Here is a 12,134-nt window from a genome sequence, read left to right on the forward strand (position 1 = left end):
GTGAAGCACAGATACACAGATCCCTGCGCACACCGTATGGGAGATGCCCAACAGCTTGGTGTTTAAAGAATTTCCTCCAAATTTGCACCTTCTCTCCCACTAGATGCCCACTGGGCAGCCCTAAAGCTGTTACTGTAGAAACTGAGGCAGACATCCTCTTTGGGGTTAATAGATGGCCCCAGTAAGAGAGACCAGTTAGTCCATTGGCCCTCACATTCCTACTTCCTCCCATGACTGGCTCCAGGGGCTTCCGGTTTTCAACGTTAGAACCTTGGTGATGGTTTTTCAAAAAAAAGTCTTTTTTTCAAAAGGCCAATTTTCAGGTGGTGTTATGTTTATTCACCTCCTATAGAGAAGAAAATGGGCCACTCAGGAGATGTGACAATGACAGTTCCCCTTTGAGAAGCATCTGTTCCTAGCTTCTGGCAAGCTGCTTGGGGTCAGACTGTCCCCATTTTTCATCCAACCAGATGTCATCCAGCGTTATTCTTCAGATCCCATGTCCTGGTCTTTTCCAACTCACTGGAGTTTTCCAAAGATCTCCAAAGAGGTACTAGCCACTTTAGTATCATCCAAAACAGACACCAGGAAAGAGAAATCATGAATTAACAGTGGGAAGGAGGCCTTGGGGCTGGCAGAACACCAATGTGCTGTGTGTGTGTGCGCGCGCGCGTGTGCGTGTGTGTGTGTGTGTAAGGGGGAGGCTTTCATGGAGAAATAGGTGGAAGTAGAAAGATATCCATCAACACAGACCAAGCCATTTCCAAGTCATGGGGCTCTAGAACCCTCTTTGTCACTGGAACAATCACGCATTCAGTCAGAACAGAAAGTCACATAGGACACGCCAGAATTTATAAGCTAAGATGAGCTAAGTCTCCCCTTGCTTTATTTTCTTTTGCCATATTGAAAATTTAGTGAGTTTGGCTTTAGGATAATAGTCCCCACTCCTTCCCTGTCATAGAAACCACCATTTAAAAAGAGAAAGCCATAAGCTTGTAGGTCTCCCAAGGGAAATTTCCCATGCCAGCCTGACCTGGCCAGTAGTGTGACCGGGGAGACATGAGTGAAAGGACAGAGATGGGTAGACATCACCACAGCAAAGTGCTCAGCTGCTGTGCCATCCCTTCGGAGCAGTGAAGAGGAAGAGCCCTCCACTGGCAAGGGCATCTTCTGGGCTTCTGGGCTCCCCAGTCCTCTCATCTCCCACAGCAGGAAAGGCAGTGAGGTGTGCATGCCCATCTCCAGGGACAACCACAGAAAGAGCAGTGAGTTAGGAGACATTTATCTCACATGGCCACACCATGGAGCATACACCTTAATTGTCATAGCAGCTGTTATTCATTCATTGTTTCTCTTATTTACTCATTCATAGTTGCTTTGTTTTTTTTGTCACCACACTTAAGGTGGTCTATGTTAAGTATGGAAGGTATCAAGATGAAAAAAGCTCAGTTCCTAATTTTAACTCAAAGCAAGAGCAAAGCAAGAAAAAGGAACTATAGGGGCTGAGTGCTCAGGGTCATAAACTATAAGGGATGGATTCTTTTACCTGAAGGCAGGCTTTCCCATCTCCCCCACAGGGCTGCAGGTGTTTGGGGCCTAACTCTGGGTCTCTCCTCTGCCAGGTGTCTAGCACCTCCCTGATGGCCTGCTGACTTAAGACTCCCTTAGATCACTCTCACAATGAACTATGGCACCCTAACCAGTGGGCAGAATAAAACCCTCAGGTCAAGGTGGTAAAAGAAGTCTGGAAAGGACTGGAGATGTGGAAGTTTGCAGAGGGAGGTGGTTATTACTGATCCCCCTCTCTGCCTCAGGGTTCTAGGTTAAAAGAGAAAGGCCAGACAGCCCAAGGGTACGAAACACAGTGAAATAAACAAACCAAAACAGACATGTACCCATAGTTGTCTTGCTAGACAGATTACTTGACCTAAGAAATACCCAGCCTGTAAATTTTTTGTCTCCAATATATTCATGTGGTGATGTCCTCTTTTAGCATCTGATCAGTAATGTTCTTATTTGAAAGCTGCAGAGACAAACTGTGGGCTTGTCATTTGCCATCAATTCCTCACCTTTCCCTTGCTCTGCTATGTCTTGCAGGGATGACAAGGCCCTCTTGCCCACTGGTCTCTGGGTAGTTCTACCAGTGGTGCACTGGTGGCAGCCTGGGGGAAAGACAGGGAGGAAGGTCGGGGTAGTTATTTCTTCCTTGCTTTGCCTCAGGCCATGCCTCTGACTGCATTGCATCAGGTAAGCTCCACCTCCACTAGACAAGGCGTGATTGAAGCTCACATTGGTTAGCCTCAGCCTCCTCCTCCTACTGTGACTCCAGTCCTATGTAATTAACAACACTCTGCTACTGTTCATCTTTGGGTTTCTTCACCATTCTTTGGCTTTTCAGCTTCCCCATCATCCACCAATCCAATTCCTGATATTCAATTCTCTTCATTGAAAAACCTAGAGCGGTTTCTGTTTTCCTAAGGAAAACTTAATACATTCTGACTTGTTTAACAGCAAAGTAATTAACTAGAAGGACATAGGATCATTTACAGAACGCTAGGAAGCAGAGGGGCTATGCAGCCAGACACAGAGCAAAATTCACTCCGTAGAAACTACAGCAAGGGCTCCTCAGCAGCCACTGCTGGACTCCAGAACATGATGACCACCATGAGAACTCCACCAGCTGCGATGCTGAGCCTACCTCTGCTGCCCTTGGACACTCATTCCCAAATAAAGTTCAGATTGCTCTCTCTGATGATCTAACTGGTTATGTCCATGTCATTTTCCCTAACCTGGCTTCAGAAGACTGGAAAATTGAGTTTCTGATCTTTGTTAACAGAGTCCAGATCCACATTTCAGTGAGACTTGTAGGGTTAACAGTTCTCCAAGTATCAGAAGCAAATCAGATGCAGAAGAGCCAAGAGAAATAAATAAATATTTGTCCCAGGAATAAGACCAGGAGATAGAGAGGTTGAATTTCAGCCCTAGGGTCAGCATGTGAAGAAGAGAATCTCTCTAAGATCACTGTGTTAAAGGCAATAGAAAGACTAGAATCCTGGGTGGGAGCTTTTGGCTTATGAGTATAATCACAGGCCTTCTCAGTACCCTTCAAATTGATAATGGGCAACCAGTATTTACAACTATAGGATAGCACAGCTTCCTATCCAGGACTGAATGTCTACCTCACTAGGAGTACTTACCAGATTTGGGGATCAGTCCTGACCCTAGCCAGAGAGAACTTAAGGAATTCCTGGCTTCTGAATCCACTCTGAGCTTCCATATTGATTCCTAAGACAGTTCTTATTTCTGGGAACTAGGTCCCTACCTTGTACCTCTGACCCAGCTTCTGGGTTCCTGCCCTTCTTCCTGGAACTCTGCTGATTCTTAAGAACAAAGGTATTAATTAACATCCCCATTCAATCCCTCTGAAGTTTGGGTCTTACATCAGTCCAGTAGTTTTTGTGGTGAGGTCCTCTTTGTCTACCTCCAGATTTGATCTTCCTCTAGTCGCCCCTTCCTGAGCACAACCAGCCCAAAATTCCTCCTGTTACTTGCCCTTAGAGGCTACTTGACATAGTAGCAAACGGATGTATTTCCTTTACATCCTGGAAAGTCAGTCAGACCTGGGTTTGAACCCCAGCTCTAACACTTACTGCTTGTATGAGTTTGGTGGGCTTCTGTACTTACTGTTTCTCTTGTAATTCTCAAACCTTAGTATGTAACTATCTAAGTATCTGCTGTCCTGTTGTGTTTGTTGAAAAGGCAGATTCCTGGTTTCCACCTCTTAGAGATTCCTGGTTTCTATCTCTTAGAGATTCCATTAATTAGGCCCAAGGTGATTGAGAGGCAAGTAGTTTACAGACCACAATTTAAGAATCACTGCCCCACCAGGTTTCCAAGTCCTGTTCATTCATTCCAAGTCATTCATTCAGTCAGCACTTCCTAGGGTTCAGGTGGGCAGGGGATGTGAGTAAGTACAACCACATCCTATTATGTTCCAGTTGGAGGTTCCCCTTCACCCAGACCTCCTGTATTAGAATCTTGGGATAAAAATGGAGCTGACATATGCAATTCACCAAAGTTCCACACATATCTGTTACACAAACCTCTGGTTCAAAAGCTCTGTATTACTGCTTCAGTACCAGACTTGACTCCAGTCCCCTTCCTGCCATAATTTCCCACCTCCCCATCCTGTGTTCTACTCATACCCTTAGCTTCCCTGCAGCCTTACTTAAGAATAGGGCATCTGCTCTTCATAGATGCCACTTCAGTGAGAGTTCCCTCTCAATGAAGCTAAGTCTTCTTTTATTCTCCAAGATTTTATCTGTATCCATTTGGCAGGAGAGTAGATTCTATTATGATCATTACCCTTATGGACAAGCAGCCAAGATTTAATATCTGTTGGTCAATAACTGCTTTCCTTACTAATAGCTCTTGATGACCATCTAGAGGGGAGTGTGACTTTCTTATCCTCCTGGTCCCCTTTGCTGGCACTCACATATTCTACAAAAACTGGGGACCTTGATGCCCACATACCTAAGGATCCCCCTTCTCCTGAGGGAGCACACAGCACTTATAGCCACAGTGGGGAAATGGAAGACTGACATCTCCATCCTCAAAGCCCGACCCATGTTTCACCTCCTCCATGAAGCTGTTCCCAAATTCCAGTGCCCTGTGCTACTTTCCCTTCTCAGATTTTCTACTGCATGCCATATTACACAGCTTAGCAATGGACTGTGTCCTACTTTGGAATTTTTATTATTATTATTTGTTGCTTATACTTCTTGCTTATCTAGCAATATTGCAGACTCTCTTGAACTAAATCTTGATTTAGACTTCCCTTGAAGAATCAGGGAGGTGGAAACAGGAATAGATCAAGGATCTGCTCAAGGATGTCACATTGGAGTGGGACAGGGGACTGAGGACATTGACCTGCCTGTGGAGGCAGAGTCTTGAGGTATCTCCCTCCAGGGTGAAGCTGAGGTACACTATTAAAGGCTGTCATCACCTCCAACATGACTCAGGTTACAGTTGCTGAAGGAAGATCCACTGGTAGGAGAAAGGAAGGGCAAAGGACAGAGCACAAAGAATACAAGTAGCTGTTGGTAAATACTAACAAGGAGTCACAATCCAAGGACTGTCCACTATCAGCTAGACCCAAAGTAATGGACTAGGGCATAATCCACCAGTTATGTGGATCCAGGAAGAGGCAGGATAGGGGTCCGAAGGCACCAGAATGGAATTTTCATTAGGTAACCAGCATTAGAGAGACTGACCTCATGGACAGGAAAACCATCAAAATTATAGAGTGGAGGCTTTGAGACAGACACGAAAGAACTGTCTCAGAGGCTGACTCTGCTCAAGCCCTCAGCAGCTTCTCTGGTCCTCCTGCTACACCCCACTACCTCAGGGGATTTCTCCAGGCTTGAGAATTGACTCCCTCTCTCTCCTGTGCTGAGCTCTGTGGCAGGTTCTTCTGTGGCAGGTTCTTCCCTTTGTATCTGATCCCAGCTATCTGCCTGCCTAGTTCTGTAAACTGGGAAACTTCAACTATTTTATGGTTCCCAATATTTCAAGACTCCAACTTTGCTCCTCTTTCACTCAAGTTTGCAGTGGCAGAGGCTGTAGAAGTGAAGTCTGGCTGGCCCTTTCTAACCCCACAGTGCCCAGAATCATGCTAAGTATATACACGGTGGCTATCCATCCATTCCAACACATCAAATAAACACAGCTCACTTAAGCAAGTGCACATCAGAAGGGTGTCAAGAAACCCTGGGGATGGTGAACCTTCTTCAGAATTCATCTAGATGTCCCCATTATCCTCTCTGTAACTTCTTACGTTCCTCTTCTCTTAAGATCAAAGAAACCTGGGCTCCAATCTGCCATTTACTAACCTGGGACCTTGGGTAAGCTATTATCTTTAAAAAATGGAAATAGCAGAGCCTATGAATAAGCAGCCTCTGTCCCCACTCTCTGGGGGTACACTGGCTAGTCTGCCACTCCCCAGCCTCACACATCAAATGGTAGGATCTGAGAAGTGGTGCTCAGTGCTAATTGACTTGACCACTTGACTATGACTAAAGATATCAAGAGGCAAGGACTCATTTATAGCAAGTGGGAAGAACACCAGTACATTTTTTCTGGGCATTGGGGATGGCATAGTCCAGTGTTTGTAGGAAGGACTGGTAGTTTGTTTGCAAGGCTAGGCACAAACTCTCTTGAAAGACAAATCACCATATAAATGTTTTAGAATCAGGGCAGCATTAAGGCATGGGTCATGCTCAAAAGATGGATGAAAATGAGGGACAGGGACACCAAGGAGGCAGGATTATGAAGGAGCAAGGACTCTTTTGCTCAGGTCCCCTCCCCCAGACTCTGTGTCAAGGTTTCAGTATGTTTTTAATCACTTTACTATTACTTATAAAAACCAATAGCAGGTGCTTGATGGAAGAAGAAAATAATGATTCAAGCATGAGAGTCATTTTCCAATTGATTTCCTTTCTCTTCATTTCCTTTTGACCTCAGTAGGGAAGGCATAGCCTCACTATTCAAAGAAACCATAACTCAGTCCTCACTCATGGACTTTGTTTAAGAAAGTGCTTAATATTTTTCTTCTTATGTCCCAGGGAACTACATTTTAGGTGTTTAATCATCTTTACAGCCCCCAAATATCTGAGATTTATGGAAAGCTTTTAAACTCAGTTGAAAAAAATAAAAACAGAGTGTCCTAAATTCAGGGTAAATTTTTACTCTTGTTATGGGTGTTAATTTATGATTCGACAATGATTTCAAGGCTTTACCTCAAATCCTCTGAGGCTTGTATTTTCTTATTATTCAACCTGGTTTTATTCTCAGTGTCAAATGAATCACACATTCAATCACACAGAGCACAATGTTCCCCCAAAACACATAATTCAGAGTCTTAGCCTATGGAATTACAAACCCCTGGGAGGAAGATCAAAGGAGTCCTTGTGGTCTTTCATTCCCCCAGTGATGAAAATGCCTAATCCTTCAAAAGACTGATTTTTAAGGGGCCAATGCTCCTGAGAGCTCAGTCTTGAGGCCAGAGGGTCTCAGCTGCCCTGAGCACAGAGTACAGTTCCTGGCCACTGTAATACCATGAGGAGTATTGAGAAAGTCTAAAATCAAGACTTTATTCCAAAGGAATGAAGTAGTTTTGAGAAGAGTTGAGCTAGTCTCACCAAAGTGGCCTTAAGTGGATCCTCCACTCATGTTTCAGAGGGGGAAGGAGCTGAGACTTGGGGCCTCAACTTCAGTAGTCACGTCTTCTCACTATTAGGTGAGAGATAAGAAGAGTGGTTAGACCAGTCAGGGAGCGGGGCCTCATGGCAGATTTTGGATGGCAGGGAAAAAAACCCTATTACATTCCATCCAACCATCCTTGCTCCTGCTCAGGGTTGCAGGCACTCTAGAAAACATCTCTGCAGCCACCATCTCAGCCTAGGCCCTATGGCTTATCCTGACTTTGAACCTCTGACTTTCCTGAATGCTGTCCCTAACTTAGATTCTCCCTTTCTGACTAGCCTTTCCCAACTGAAGCCTTGTTTCCATAGCCTGCCTGGATTTGGAGTGCAAATGCTCACCTAGATGACTTTCTCAGTCCCATATTCCTCACCTGTAGGTGGGTAATGGTCTTACCTTCACACTCTACCCAAGTCCTCAGGATGCCCACATTCCCCCCTTTCACAGAAGGGAGATTAGACAGCCTGTGACTGACATTTGCTGAGGGAGAATAAAGTGTGGCCCAGGCTCTCCCATGTGCCACACTTCCTGTGTCTCTCACCTTCAATCCAGCATGTGCCCACGGAAGCCACTCTGGTCTGCTCTCCCAGAGGTGAACTGCGCTCTGGCTCTCTTCCTCCAAGTTTCCCCATCAGCATTGGCATTCCCATGTCCTACAAGGGCCTAGTATATCAGAGATATATTGATTTCTGATCAGCCGAAAACAGAAGTAACTTTTCAAAAGCACATTTAAGGGAGAATATCTTAACAAAGAAATGAGATGTGGAATTACAGAACTTCAACTAGCTAGATGGAGGAATGACTGGGGAGAAAAACATTCAGTGGTATTGCTCAAATCACATTATATAGAATAAAAAGACACTAGAAGAAAGAAATAAACTATTATTTATTTAGTGCCTATTATCTACAAGACCCCATGATGCATTTTTTCTCATACATTACTTAATTGTATCCTATAAACAGTTTGCCAAAATACTATCTTACTTTTACAAAACAGAACTGAAATGTAAAGAGATTAAGAAAATTAACTCATGATACTCAGCTAGCAGATTGCAGAAGTGGGGTTCAAACCCAAGCCAATATTTTCTCCTAAATTTGGGAGTTTTCTATTCCAACGCTTTCGTTATAGTAGGCTTTCAGCTTCAGGAAGTCACTTCAATTTGATGCTGACATTCTTTTCTGAGCAGGAACTGGCAGTGTTAGACATGGGACACCTTCCCACATCCCAACTCTCTCCTCCAGCCCTGATGCCACTTGCCACCCCAGTTAAAGATACAGGTAGAGCTGCCACACTTCTTGTCACCCCAGGCCCACTAGAGGGCAGACTACCTGACACACTGCCCCCTTGCCACCTTGGAACAAGGCCTTTCCCACCTATAGAGACCCTAGAACTCTCAGGAACCCCATATTGCTCTTCACTCTGCAGAGCCATTCTTCAGAGGCAAGGTTGCTGAAGAGAAAGATCTGGATCTGGGCCCCTAATGAAACTCCCCACTAGACTACTGCTCCAACTTAACCAAACTGGAAATTTGAGCCAATTCTTCTTCATTCTCCTACCCATCTAAGAAAGCAACTTGCAGAGGTCAAGGACAGCAGAGTCTTCTTAGCTTCCAATCATTCTGCTTCTTACTATGAACATGATCCATTCAAGTGCAAGAAACCTGTAAGTTCAGGGCTAAGCTGCAATTGAAATGCTTGAGTGCTTAAGAAGCAGGAAAGAAAATGCATGATGCTTTTAAGAAACCACTATTAGCAAAACAATCTCAAATAAGCCCAGAAAGTCCCAATAGAGCTGGATGACTCCTACCCAGCCTCAGGGGTCATTCATTTGCCGATTTATAATTCAGAGACTATCACTGCTGGCTCAGCCTCTCTCCTATCCCAATCATTGTCCACCTACCAAACTGACCTGTCAGTGGTAGATCTGCCAACAGCCACTCAGAGAGCACCAGAAAAAATGCCCTCCTCTCTCCCTCCCACCACCACTTGTCTTCTCCAGAAATAAATGGTAATGTAGGAACTCCTAACACCTATAATACTCATGACTCACACTGTGGTTAATCAAAAGAACCTACCTTCCTCAAGTCCAAGTCATTACTTCTCTGTAGCTCTCTGGCCAAGCAGAGGGGCAGGTGTGAGTCAATGGATCTAAAAGGTGAAGCATAAAGCTATTACAAATTAATAAGAAAAAGTCAAGCACATCGTAGCGGACTGAATTTTGTCCCCTAAAAATATATGTTCAAGTCCTAATGCCCTAGGGCCGTTGAATGCAACCTTATTTGGAAGTAGGGTCTTTGCAGATGCAGTCAAGTTAAGATGAAATACTGCGTTAGAGTATGCCCTACATCCAATAATTGGTGTCCTTATAAGAAGACGAAGATTTAGAGACACACAGATAAGCATGGAGAGAAGATAGTCATTTGAAGGAGAGAGAAATTGAGTAATGCAGCTGTAAGCCAAGGAATGCCAAAGAATGCCAGCAACCCCCAGAAGCTAGAAATAGGCAAGGAAGAATCCCTTTCTTCAGAGGGAACGTGGCCCTGCCAACACCTTGATTTCAGACATCTAGCCTCTAGAACTATGAAAGAATAAATTTCTGTTGCTTTAAGCCACCAAGTTTGCAGTAATTTGTTATGGCAGCCCTAGGAAACTAATATATGCACCATGGGGGTAAAATAGCAGAATGATATGTAAAAGCAAATCATGAAAGAAGAAATGTAAATGACAATTAAAAATGTAAACCGTTTTCATCCTTGGTGGAAATAAAAGAAATATGACTTAAAATAATGATATACCCTTTATACTTTTCAGACAGCCAAGATTAAAAAGAATTATAATGCCTGGTGTCAGCATGGGGGTGGGAAACGGACATCTATTAACTGCTTTTGGGAGTAAGCGAGAACAAATAATTCTAGAGAGTAATATGATAATGTATATTAAAAGCTGTAAAATCATTATATCCTAGGAAATAATAAGGTAAGTATGCAAAGATCTATGCATAATACTATTTCCATCAAAGCGTTACATATAATAGCAAACTTAAAAAGGGGAAGAAATTTAAAGTTCAAACAATAGGAATTGTTAAATAATTTATGTTATGTTCACACAATAAAATTACTATGAAGCCGTTAAAAATGATGATATTGATTCATATTTATTGACAAGAAGAGATGTTCAAATATATTGCCAAGTGAGAAAAATAGCCTAATCTAATCCTCTGTGTGTGTGTGCATGCCTCTGTGTGTGTGTGTGTGTGTGTGTGTGTGTGTGTGGTGAGAGTGAGAACTCAGGATGGACACTGTGTTATTGGCTGCTACCATTATGAATTATTTGTGTTTTGAATTCTTTAATTTTTATAAAGTGAAAATCAGTACTTTAAAAAATTAGTACATGTTTCAAATGAAGGAGATGGATTGGAGAACTTCTGCTGCTGAGCTACATCCCTACAATGTGCCCAGAACAAAAGGTACTAGGGCAGCCTGCCCACACCCCTTTGTTCAGCACAGGAAGCCAATTGTTCAGAGCAGGCCAAAGGTCCAGAATGGGCTGGGGACAAACAAACATTTTCCTCCTCTTTTCTTACCTCAACTTGACTCTGCTCTGAACCCTTGAGCACACCCTCCCAGACCTTCCTGTCTCACCTCCAAATCAACCAGCTCTTCCTTCAGCTCCCATTTTGAAGGTTTTCTACCCCCTCTTTACTACCTTCCCCTCACTTTTGACCCGGACCTAGTAATAAAATCATGCTTTTGTTCCCTCTTTCACTTGGTAGCCCTGCTACCTGTAGAAATGTCCACTTTCCTCACTAGAGCATGAGCTCCATGCAGTCATGGGGAACTGGTCCACCTGCACCGCCAGGGCCCAGGGCTGTGCCTGACCCACATATGTTTATTGGATCAAAGTGAATCATGCAATTACTAGAACCCAAATGAACCTGGAAATCAATAACAATCAACTTTCTCATTTTACAGACAAGGAAGTAAAAGTCTCAGAAAACAAAAATGACTGGCCAGTGGCCAAATCAGACAAGAGGCCAGACCCCTGACTCCTAGACAGTGTTTCTCCTACTGCGTCACATTGACTCTCTAAAGAAGCAATGGTCCCTTAGGCCTGGGCCACAGGATCCCTCTGGAGATCAGGAGGAAACTGAGTGGCTCCCTTAGAGCCTTCGGCAAGTTTGATGATCCCTTCCCCAGATTCCTTCCACATTCTCTTTCCTGTATTCCTGCTCTCAGGCACTTCCAACTGGGTGAGCTTCCAGATCAGCTGCCTTTCTCTGACACCCTGCCCGGCTCTTTGCCAGCCCTCCTTTCCCTGGCCTCCCTCCCAGCCCGGACCCACCTCATCAGTCCCTCTCTGATGTCCTTGTACCTTCTGATCACGTTTCTTATCACCCCTCCACTACCCTGCACCTCAGTCTCAACCCCAAGTCCACTCCTGGGCCCAGCCTCCTGGGTCCAGTCACGGAGAAAAAGTGAACTCTTGTTCCCCTCAGGCCTCACATTCTCCCTTCCAAGGCCATGTTTACACTAGGTTCCTCCCACCCAGGTCTGGTGAGCGCTCAGCCTGCCCCCAGGTGACAGCTCAGAATCTCTCTGCTTCAGCCCAAAGGCTCCTGACCCCCTTTGCTAGCCACAGGTGGCCCCCTGCCCTTCCCCCATCGTGGCAAGGCAGACCACAGCCAGCTCAATCTCCTCCCAAAGGAAGGGCCAGCACCATGGGACCCTATGGGGCCCTAAGGTTCAGGGTCTAGGGGCTGGCTGGCTGGCTTGCTTGCTTGTTTGCTTGCTTTCCTCTTTTCCTTCCTTCCTTCCTTCTTTCGCTTCCTTCCTTCCTTCCTTCCTTTCCCTTCCTTCCTTTCCCTTCCCTTCCTT

General features: G+C 44.6%; 1 long non-coding RNA gene across 1 annotated transcript in view; it reads right to left on the minus strand.

Annotated features, from left to right (window-relative positions):
• The window catches only part of LOC113225216, a 43,385-nt gene that overhangs the window by 5,040 nt on the left and 26,211 nt on the right, over positions 1-12,134 (minus strand). The window contains exons 4-5 of the long non-coding RNA XR_003309880.1: positions 7,802-7,923; positions 7,200-7,290 (exon numbers count right to left, since the gene is read on the minus strand). This is a non-coding gene — a long non-coding RNA (uncharacterized LOC113225216). The remainder of the gene's footprint in view (positions 1-7,199; positions 7,291-7,801; positions 7,924-12,134) is intronic.

This window comes from Piliocolobus tephrosceles, chromosome 1 (assembly GCF_002776525.5).
Source record: "Piliocolobus tephrosceles isolate RC106 chromosome 1, ASM277652v3, whole genome shotgun sequence".
Lineage (NCBI taxonomy): Eukaryota > Metazoa > Chordata > Mammalia > Primates > Cercopithecidae > Piliocolobus > Piliocolobus tephrosceles.